Source organism: Bufo gargarizans, chromosome 5, assembly GCF_014858855.1.
Source record: "Bufo gargarizans isolate SCDJY-AF-19 chromosome 5, ASM1485885v1, whole genome shotgun sequence".
NCBI lineage: Eukaryota > Metazoa > Chordata > Amphibia > Anura > Bufonidae > Bufo > Bufo gargarizans.
In genome coordinates, this window is record NC_058084.1 from 475,826,577 (window position 1) to 475,837,387 (window position 10,811).

Sequence of the window (10,811 nt, forward strand, 5' to 3'; positions counted from 1 at the left end):
CCTTACCTGTACCTGTCACAGCTTATAAATACGACTGTTGGCAGTTGAAGGATGGAACTGAGCATGTGCTTCCACCTCAGCAAGGTGGACAGAGAGATAAAGAAAAGAACAAACAGCAGGTGGCGCTGTATTTAATTACATGCAATTACGAACGTATTCAGGAACTGGAATATTTGAATGTGTGGCACTCTCTGGTATCTTGTGTTTTTAACATAAAATAATTTATGGTAACTATTTTATAGCTTATACAGTATATAAATATATAAAGACAGCTCTATATGTATAGTTATACAATATTTATTCATTATTAAATATTTATAATAAATATTTATATTAAATGTTTTTTTTTATTATTATTCAGTAATGGAGATGCGTTTTTATTGTATTATTTTCTGCTTATATCTGTGTTATTAACTGGGAAAAAAAAAAAGATTGTAAAACATCAATTTTTCTTTGGCTTAAGGTGGGAAAGTGAAGAAGAGCCTCGGTAATTTACTGTCGCATGCACCCTTTTAAATTATTCTAAACCTGTAAATCAGTTTTATTGAAATGTTCCCTGCCTCGGGCTGGCTACTTTTTTTCCCTCCTGACAGTTGCCCTTCTGCATTCTGATAAGATATTACAGTCACTGTCTCCTCACCTTTTTGCCTTTGTCGTTAATTTTTACTCTTATCGAATGATAGCTCAGGATTGTTCTACCTTATCCACCCTTTTTTATTTTTATTCATTATTTTTTTATTATGATTATTTGTTCAGTTTTTACTCCACATTCGTTTTCAGTCTTTGTCGGCACAGTATTTCTCCCTTATTGAGAATCCTCATCTGTCTTCAAGTATTGTACATTTTTATTTAAATCCGACCCCCCCCCCCTTCTTCATAGGAGGGAAATCAAGCCACGTCATAGTCACATCATGCTACTTTTGGTAAGAACCCAGACCAGTGTTAAAGGGGTTATCCAACCCCTATAATGACCCCCCCCCCCATGCCTAGACACCTCATACTTAGCCTGCTCCCCGACACCTGCTCGTGATTCCCGTACGGCCGCCGCTGCATCTCCCCATTGCGGTAATCTAAACATCTGGCGACGGGGAGGAAGGGGGCAGCCAATGGCAGGCCGCCTCGGGGACGAGCCTCCCGAGCATCGCAGGTGACTGACAAATTTGGCAACAGTTATATTAAACATTTTATTTTTTACTTATTTAGTGGCTAAAAATATTTATTTTGCAGTTGCTTTTTATTAAAAGTTTTCAACAATTTTTCCATCTACAGCTTTTGCTTTCACTGCTTTTGCACACTGAATCCGCTAGAGAGGCACTGACAGCTCGATCTGGTGCCCTTATCTCTGGTCTTCTAGCAGCTCATAAACACAAATTTAAGCTAACTTCTTACCAGTTTGATAAGAATTGAGCTTAAAGGGGTTATCTAATATCATAAGCTGCCCCCCCCCCCCCCATCTGCCGGGCCCCTCACAGGCACAGCCACTGCTGCTTCTCCCCGTGCGTGGATGAAAACATTCGGTGTTGGGGGGGGGGGAAGGGCAGCCAATGGCAGATGGGGACTGGCCTCCCTAGTATCGCAAGTGACGCTAGGGAGGCTCCTACCCCCCCCCCCCATCCCTGCCTGCCATTGGCTGCTCTCCCCGAGGATGTTTTCATCCGCGCATGGGGAGAAGCAGCAGCGGCGGTGCGGGCACCAGGAGCGGTGCAGAGAGTGGGATAAGTATATTCCCTGTGAGGGGCCCGGCACATATGGGGGGGGCAGTTTATGATATTGGATAACCACTTTAAACAAGTGTTTAGAACAGGCATCCTCAAACTGCGGCCCTCCAGCTGTTGTATTCCTACAACTCCCACAATGCCCTGCTGTAGGCTGATACCTGTAGGCTGTTCGGGCATGCTGGGAGTTGTAGTTTTGCAACAGCTGGAGGGCCGCAGTTTGAGGATGCTTGGTTTAGGAGCTGTTAAAAGATCAGAAATAAAGGCTACAGATGGAATCATCAGAGCAGCTTTTTGATGGCTTCACGGAAAAGCAGATTCAGTGAAAGTGGAAACTGTAGAAGAAAATGAAAATTTAATAAAGCCCTATTGAAAAAAAATATTTTTGCCTAAAATAAGTAGATGCAATAATAAACAAAAAACACCCCCAAAGGTGTCCATAGCCTTCCATTTGCTCTCTAGCCCTGATGTTAGTTGCTGTAGTCACACAGTTTCATTTAATAGAAAATGGTATAACTACCGTAGCAAATTTCTATATCACTTAATTTAAAAAATATTATTATTTTACTATTGAAACTACATGTTGAACTCGTCATGCATCTCCGAATTCTGTGTGTAAATGTTTTTTTTTCTCCTCATGTATCCCCCGGAGTTGATCACTGTTGCAGGAAGACAGATAGGCGTTTATTTATTTATAAGGGAAATTTTTTGTTGTAATTTTATTTTGCTGAGTCGGGTTTTATTCTAAGTTATGAGTTACCTAGAGTGCGGCTTCGGAGAGGCCTTGTGAAGGCCGGGTATGTTCACATTTAATCTTTCCCTGCACAGACAGCCTGAAGACTGCTCTGATTTGTGCCTCGTCAGCCGCTCTGCAGCAGAGTGTGAATGTTTTCAGCTCCACTTGAGAATCAGCAATTCTGCATTTTAACCCCATCGGTCCCTTCTTCAGGCCTCCTTCAAGCAGGTCCCCTGTTTCAAACCAAAATATCACATAGACATGTGAAAAGCAACAGCAATGCAGCAAATGCAGCAGTACCACCAAAAAGAGAAAGGAAATCTTGTGGACTGCCAGAAAAAAACAAACACTTTTATTAAAAGTCACATTCAAACTTTCAGTCCAGCGCATGCAATTTGCTAATTAGCTGCAAGCAGTCATCTGGGAGGAGTCATTCCCGTGAATAGTCTAATCAACCCCATTGTGGCGTGATTGACATCTTACTACAAGCTCTGCTGCTACCTCTTCCTGCGCATGTGCCAGTTTGCTACACTGCGCATACACGGGGAAAAAGGAATTAACGGCACATGTCCAAGATTTCAGAAGTGCTTCACCCCGATGACTACTTGCGGATAACTTGCATTTTCCTATACACTGGATTAAGTTCGTTTTTTTAAAGGGGTTTTCCATGATTGATGGCCTATCGTCAGAATAGATCACTAATTTCAGATCGTTGAGGGTTCTACACCCCATACCCCCAACAATCATCTGTACCGGCAATCCACTCAGGGACGGTGCAAGGATTTTTGTCAACACAAGTGAATCTACATTTTGGCGTTCCCCCCCCCCCCCCCATCATTTCACATTTCTGCCCCTCATGATTCATGTCCATTTCTTGCCCCCCCCCCCCCCCCCCCCCCCCCAATCATTTCACATTTCTGCCCCTCATGATTCATGTCCATTTCTTCCCGCCCCCCATGTGCCAATATCATAGTGCCATCCTCCCCCCCCTGCCCCCTAATGTGCCAGTATCAAGTGCATCTCTCCTCCCCCCTCCATGTGCCAGTATCATGACGCCAATAGCCCCTCCCCCCCTCCCCGTGGCGGTAAAGTAACAGTCCGGTATTAGGAAAAAAAATATAAAATAAAAACTTTTATACTTACCTCCATGTCAGCGATGTGATGCAGGCCTCTTCCTCTTCCTGTGTTCCCACCAGCCTCTAGTGTTGGAGATTTGGTGCTCGTGTTCTTATTTAGCCTGTCTTTCAGAAATGTTTATGATGGGATTCAAACTCACAACCTTCTATATCAAAGGCCAAGCACTTACCCACACAGCTATGAGAACTGCATAGCCAGTGTGTTACACTGTGTAGTGGTGGTGCGGGGTACTGCAGGCCAGAGATTGGGAGCTGAGCTGCCGGCACCAGAACAGCCGGTCGCTGGGGGTGCTGGGTGTCGGACCTTCAACAATCTGATATTAATTTACTATCCTTTCTTCTAGAAACAGCGGCATTACTGCCAGTGGGTTGTGTCAAGTGCGTGGAACTCCATTACCTTGCCAGACGCACCCTAAGTAGATGAGTGGCGCTCCTGTCTAACTGCGAGCGGCCATGTTTTTTTCTTACCTCGGCACTGTTGGCCCCTGCAGTATGCTACAGCACATTCAACTGAGTCCTATTTACATGATTATAAAATATGTTCTATCACTTAATAGGAATATGAAACGTTATTAAGTTTCGCCCGTAGGAGTTAATTGGAAATGAAGGTTGTCACAAAGTAAAATATCCTTCGTTATCGGAATGTAATTTGCGGCGGACGCCTCTTTATCTTCCATAGAGTCTATATATAAAGGTTTGCTTATTAAGGAAAATAATTACCGTCTTCATGCGGCTTCCTCCGAAATGAAAACATCATTTCTTCTTTTAATAAAACTGTTTGTTCGATTTGTCATTAAACTTCTCACTTTTTGCAGTTATTTTTGCAGAGGAGCACTTTAAAAGAGACATTATTGCTGTGCGGGGGGCACTAAGCCTCGTCCCCCCTCTGTGTGTGGTAGCTGCAGGACAGTCTGCTTGTGGTATAGTTTACAATCTCTGCTCTGCATGTACTGAATATGTGCTTACTCTGCAACCTGTCTGAGGAAGAAGGGCTGCAGTGAAAAGCATGGGGAGGTGGAGTGGCAGAATGATGTTACTCCTTAAAAGGGTTCTCTGAGCTACAGATATTGATGAACTAAACTCAAGGCAAATCACCAATGTCATATCCAAGTCCGACATATCCGAGTCCAAAACACAACATCCCCAACGATCAGCTGTTTCGGCAACAACTAGAGCCAAAGTATACAGTACGGAGCTGGAAGAAAACCATTGCGTACACTGAGTAGTGTCTGTACCGAGATACTGAAGCTCAGTGCCCATTACAGTGAATTTGAGCTGAGCACTGGAAACTAAACAGTATACAGAGCCGTGTACTTCCTCTCTATACAATATATACATTCCAGCACCACCACTGCCCAAAACAGCTGGTCAGTGGGGGAGCCAGGAGTCAATCCTCCACCAATCTATTAAAGATCTAATAGGACACCATTATGTGTAGTTATATTCTTGTACATAGGAGGCAGTATTATAGTAGTTATATTCTTGTACATAGGAGGCAGTATTATAGTAGTTATATTCTTGTACATAGGAGCAGTATTATAGTAGGTATATTCTTGTACATAGGAGGCAGTATTATAGTTGTTATATTCTTGTACATAGGAGCAGTATTATAGTAGTTATATTCTTGTACATAGGAGCAGTATTATAGTAGTTATATTCTTGTACATAGGAGCAGTATTATAGTAGTTATATTCTTGTACATAGAAGCAGTATTATAGTAGTTATATTCTTGTACATAGGAGGCAGTATTATAGTAGTTATATTCTTGTACATATGAGCAGTATTATAGTAGTTATATTCTTGTACATAGGAGCAGTATTATAGTAGTTATATTCTTGTACATAGGAGCAGTATTATAGTAGTTATATTCTTGTACATAGAAGCAGTATTATAGTAGTTATATTATTGTACATAGGAGGCAGTATTATAGTAATATATTCTTGCACATAGGAGCAGTATTATAGTAGTTATATTCTTGTACATAGGAGCAGTATTATAGTAGTTATATTCTTGTACACAGGAGACAGTATTATAGTAGTTATATTCTTGTACATAGGAGCAGTATTATAGTAGTTATATCCCTGTACATAGGCGGCAGTATTATAGTAGTTATATTCTTGTACATAGGAGGCAGTATTATAGTAGTTATATTCTTGTACATAGAGCAGTATTATAGTAGTTATATTATTGTACATAGGAGGCAGTATTATAGTAGTTATATTATTGTACATAGGAGGCAGTATTATAGTAATATATTCTTGCACATAGGAGCAGTATTATAGTAGTTATATTCTTGTACATAGGAGCAGTATTATAGTAGTTATATTCTTGTACATAGAGCAGTATTATAGTAGTTAAATTCTTGTACATAGAGCAGTATTATAGTAGTTATATTCTTGTACATAGAGCAGTATTATAGTAGTTATATTCTTGTACATAGAGCATTATTATAGTAGTTATATTCTTGTACATAGGAGCAGTATTATAGTAGTTATATTCTTGTACATAGGAGCAGTATTATAGCAGTTATATTCTTGTACATAGGAGCAGTATTATAGCAGTTATATTCTTGTACATGGGAGCAGTATTATAGTAGTTATATCCCTGTACATAGGAGGCAGTATTATAGTAGTTATATCCCTGTACATAGGAGCAGTAATATAGTAGTTATATTCTTGTACATAGAAGCAGTATTATAGTAGTTATATTCTTGTACATAGAAGCAGTATTATAGCAGTTATATTCTTGTACATGGGAGCAGTATTATAGCAGTTATATTCTTGTACATAGAAGCAGTATTATAGTAGTTATATCCTTGTACATAGGAGGCAGTATTATAGTAGTTATATTCTTGTACATAGGAGCAGTATTATAGTAGTTATATTCTTGTACATAGGAGCAGTATTATAGTAGTTATATTCTTGTACATAGGAGCAGTATTATAGTAGTTATATTCCTGTACATAGGAGCAGTATTATAGTAGTTATATTCTTGTACATAGGAGCAGTATTATAGTAGTTATATCCTTGTACATAGTAGGCAGTATTATAGTAGTTATATTCATGTACATAGGAGGCAGTATTATAGTAGTTATATTCTTGTACATAGGAGCAGTATTATAGTAGTTATATTCTTGTACATAGGAGGTAGTATTATAGTAGTTATATTCTTGTACATAGGAGCAGTATTATAGTAGTTATTTTCTTGTACGTAGGAAGCAGTATTATAGTAGTTATATTTTTGTACACAGGAGCAGTATTATAGTAGTTATATTCTTGTACATAGGAGCAGTATTATAGTAGTTATATTCTTGGACATAGGAGCAGTATTATAGTAGTTATATTCTTGTACATAGGAGCAGTATTATAGCAGTTATATTCTTGTACATAGTAGGCAGTATTATAGCGGTTATATTCTTGTACATAGGAGCAGTATTATAGTAGTTATTTTCTTGTACGTAGGAAGCAGTATTATAGTAGTTATATTTTTGTACACAGGAGCAGTATTATACTAGTTATATTCTTATACATAGGAGCAGTATTATAGTAGATATATTGTTGTACATATGAGCAGTATTATAGTAGTTATATCCTTGTACATAGGAGGCAGTATTATAGTAGTTATATTCTTGTACATAGGAGGCAGTATTATAGTAGTTATATTCTTGTACATAGGAGCAGTATTATAGTAGTTATATTCTTGTACATAGGAGCAGTATTATAGTAGTTATATTCTTGTACATAGGAGCAGTATTATAGTAGTTATATTCCTGTACATAGGAGCAGTATTATAGTAGTTATTTTCTTGTACATAGGAGCAGTATTATAGTAGTTATATTCTTGTACATAGGAGCAGTATTATAGTAGTTATATTCTTGTACATAGGAGCAGTATTATAGTAGTTATATTCTTGTACATAGGAGCAGTATTATAGCAGTTATATTCTTGTACATAGTAGGCAGTATTATAGCGGTTATATTCTTGTACATAGGAGCAGTATTATAGTAGTTATTTTCTTGTACGTAGGAAGCAGTACTCTTCTCTCCTAGCAAGTTACTGTATCATATGAATTTTTTTATGCTTTGTTTTTTTCCTTGATGGACTATGGCAATATTTTATGGTGTTTATTTTTATATCTTCATCAGCGTGGCATTCTCTGTGTGCTGCTCAGCACCAGGCATCATTTAAAAGCTATTAAATACAATTAAAATAAGTTCACATTTTTAGAATTCTGTTGTCACGGCAACAGTTAAACTTCTTTTTTTCCCTTTAACTGCTTGATGTGTTTGTTTTCTGCTCGGTTTTTTTTCCCAGCTAGAAGACCCTTCTTAGTTGTCATTTTCAATGTATCCTCCCTTCTGAATTTAGTCCTTGAGGTGAAGACATTGCCCTGCCTTCTAGATTTAAGTGTTGATTTAGGTAAAAAGAAACTTGACTCTGAAGTGTAATTTTTTAAGTTATTAATATTCTCTGTAGTTATCGTTGTATTATATTTGCCTCCTACACATCCAACACATTGATAATGTCCTAACAATCATTTATCGGTAACAATCCGTTTATCATGTCTTTCCATTGTCCATGGACTCTGCACAGGAGTGGAGATTTGTGTGCCATTCATGGTTACCTCTGTGCCAGTCCATCTCTAATTGTTTAGACCTGTGTCATTCTCCATTGTAACTTTCGTATTAGATTTTTGAATGTTGCAAGTTTGCTATAACTAATCCTTTTTTTTTATATCGTATCACTGCAAGTATAGTATATTTTCATCTTTCCCCCAAATGGTTCAAAAAGGACCCGTCAGCTCTCCTGAAATGTAAACTCTTGTATTCCTTGTAAAATAACGATGCTGGAGTATTTTTTTTTTTTTTTTACAGCACTCTCCCTTGTACAATTCCTTTATTACTCCTCCTGGAAAAATTGGCAATTGGGTGTTACCATCCCCTTGTCAGTGGTGCTTGACCCTATACGCTTGTATTGTCTAGTCAGGACGGCCATATTTATGGTAACACCTAGCAGTTTACTTGTACATTTCCAGGAGGAGTAATAGAATAACAGCAATTTTCTAAGAAGAGATTCTCCAGCATTTTAGGGAGATGTAAGCTTTTATTAAAACACCTTTTAGCTGACAGGTCCTCTCCCAGAGTACCATGGAAAACCTGTGTTCTTAAGAAAATAATTTTAATGCATTTTTATTTTTTATTTTTTTTGCAAATCTTTCATGTGAAAAGTTTGTCCGCTCCGATACCGTACCAGACACTTTACTCAACGCCACGTACGTAACAGAACACAAACATCCAGTAGAGCGATTCATTGTTGTCGCCATAGAGACTGTCCTTCGTGGCCTAAGATAGATTGTATTTTGACACTATCTTGATACTTTTTTTTTTTTTTTCGGCCGAAACGGTTCACACACAGAGTAATCTTCTGATACGTTCTCGACTCCTCTTGTGTTTTAAAAAAAAAGTCGTCCAAACTGTGCAAAAAGTACTCAAAATAGAGATCTCGAGAAAGATTAAAGTAGGCGCTCATTAATCTGTTTCAGAGCTATTAAGCATTCAGCTTGCAGCACGAGCGTGTAAGGTGCAGACTTCTCCCATCAGTAATTCACAGCTGCAGAGCAGCGCTCTGTTTTATGGGTAAAAATGTGCCATGTTCTAAAGTCGACTGCTATTAGTCATAAGTACTCTACAAGCAGCTTAAAAGGATTAGGGACATTGGCAAGTGCCTTGTGAGGCATTAAATTAATTCCATTAATGTGGTAAAGGCGAAAGGAGACGCACACATTTTTAACTCCGTCTGTACAGTGTAGTGTGACCACCGATCAGCCTCACGTCTGTACTGTCTGACAAGTGACACTTCATTTCCTCTGATAAGGGAGCACCTGCCCCTATGAACTGTATTCCATGCCAGGATTAAGGAATAAAGTCTACACAGATACGTGTATAGTATTAATACTGATTGTTTCATTTCTCTTCTGTTCCTATACTTTACTCTGTACCAGCTTGAGTGAGAGTGGGGGAATTCATGTGTCACCTACCTCCAATGCATTTCATGAAAGGGTTGGTATCAGATTTTTACCACACCGTTTTAATACGGCTTCTGATAGATACATATATAATTACTATATTTCAAGAAGATAACTAATTTGTACAAGATACCGCCTCCTATTTACAGAAATATAACTACTATAATACTGCTCCTATGTACAAGACTATAACTACTATAATACTGCTCCTATGTACAAAAATATATCAACTATAATACTGCTCCTATGTACAAGAATATAACTACTATAATACTGCTCCTATGTACAGGAATATAACTACTATAATACTGCTCCTATGTACAAGAATATAACTACTATAATACTGCTCCTATGTACAAGACTATAACTACTATAATACTGCTCCTATGTACAAAAATATATCAACTATAATACTGCTCCTATGTACAAGAATATAACTACTATAATACTGCTCCTATGTACAAGTATATAACTACTATAATACTGCTCCTATGTACAAGTATATAACTACTATAATACTGCCTCCTATGTACAAGAATATAACTACTATAATACTGCCTCCTATGTACAAGAATATAACTACTATAATACTGCCTCCTATGTACAAGAATATAACTACTATAATACTGCCTCCTATGTACAAGAATATAACCACTATAATACTGCTCCTATGTATAAGAATATAACTACTATAATACTGCTCCTATGTACAAGAATATAACTACTATAATACTGCTCCTATGTACAAGAATATAACTACTATAATACTGCCTCCTATGTACAAGAATATAACTATTATAATACTGCTCCTATGTACAAGAATATAACTACTATAATACTGCTCCTATGTACAAGAATATAACTACTATAATACTGCCCCCTATGTACAGGAATATAACTACTATAATACTGCTCCTATGTACAAGAATATAACTACTATAATACTGCCTCTTATGTACAAGAATATAACTGCTATAATACTGCTCCTATGTACAAGAATATAACTGCTATAATACTGCCTCCTATGTACAAAAATATAACTGCTATAATACTGCTCCTATGTACAAGAATATAACTGCTATAATACTGCCCCTTTTGATAAAATGTTTACAGTTTTTAGGGGAATTTATTTTGTAATTGCTGTCTGCGGACATTACCATAATTGGTAGATTTACTGTTACGTAGTTGTACTTTTATGCT